This window comes from Poecilia reticulata, linkage group LG15 (assembly GCF_000633615.1).
Source record: "Poecilia reticulata strain Guanapo linkage group LG15, Guppy_female_1.0+MT, whole genome shotgun sequence".
Lineage (NCBI taxonomy): Eukaryota > Metazoa > Chordata > Actinopteri > Cyprinodontiformes > Poeciliidae > Poecilia > Poecilia reticulata.
In genome coordinates, this window is record NC_024345.1 from 14,322,869 (window position 1) to 14,324,408 (window position 1,540).

A 1,540-nucleotide genomic window follows, 5' to 3' on the forward strand; every position below is an offset into this window, starting at 1 on the left:
TCGGGCAGTCTCGCGCGTGTGACGTTGTACCAATGGGCTCTGACGGGTGTGCACCATTGTTTCCTTTACTTTTCGGCACCTTGGAGAATTCCTCGGGGATAATTGGAATTCCACTGATTAATAGGCCGGGGAGAGTTTTGAAACATGTCCAGATAATGGCGTATTGAGAACTGATGTGTCCTAATCGATTATCTTTCCCGAATCATGACACAATTTTCTTCTGGCTCTTAAAAAAACCAGATGCACATGAATCGGCTCAATTTGTAAGTGAGCAGAAGGCAGACATATAGGAGACTTTAACTCTTCGAAAGGGAAGCAGGACATTAAAAAAATAATCTATTCAATACATTTGATTGAAAAAGGTAACACATAAGAACATCAGAGACAGTGATATTACATTAGACTAACAAAAAAACAATTTTCGATTCAAAAATGTTATTGTTCAGTTTGTCCAACAGGCTAATAACTGACCCCTATGCAGGGATGGTAATGCACAAAAGCTGACTGTTCCATGAGTATAGATTCAGCCATATCAAAGGAAAATTGAATGGAAGGAAAAGAGTGGTACAAAAAGAAATTATTGCAACTTCAAGGAGACATATTAGTAAAACCCTTTTTTTTTTTTTTTAGCTTTTTGGGAGATTCACAAGGTGGAGCTGAAATAAATGCACCACATGTGCAGGACATGGTCTACAGGCGTCACATTAATTGTGTTAAGTCACTCATAAAGCGGCGAGCAGAAGTATTTTACCTAGGCTTAGGAGAAAATGATGTGCAGTGTTCCTCAATCAACCATATTCCTTTGTTGAAAGTACATTTTAATATTTCATTTGTAAGTTAAGGTTCCTGAGACTGGAGGCTGAGGTGCCGTTGTTGCCATTTAAGCGATTTGAAACCATTCCCTGGCACCTCCAGACCCGGGCCCCCATCCGGCCCGGTTCAGGGGGGCAGCCGCCCCCCCAGCCCACTCCTATAGCTCTGCCCCTGGTTGTAGCAATTGTGATCCTTGTAAATGAGATTAAGTTTGAGAAATGATTGTAAAATCTCATTTCAATATATTTAAAAAAAAATTTATTCATAGCTTTTACAAAAGACAGCAAAAACACAAGCGAATATAAAAACCATGACATTAAAATGGAAGAAAAATATTATTTATCTTTATTAAATAGGAGTACTAAGTCAGTTTTTCTCGTTTTATCAGTGTTAAAACCAAGGTTAACAGAATTCAACTTTATCATCATATTAATCCGCATTTCAGTTATTTAGCACACAAACGTCACATGTAAAATTTCATTAACAAATTCATAATATTCACATATTCAATGAGAGAACAATATAATATCAGTGAAGTTTTATAAAGTATCCCCATATTAAAGTTTTGTTCTTTGTATTTAAAGCTTTCATTACCACGATGTTTTTGTGACCATGCATAAATGATGCTAATATATTACCATCATGTAATGGTCACAAACATTATGTCAAATGTGTGCTCACAATAGTGTATGGAATAGTCTTGAAGAAGGTCCATTTTTCTCTGAGC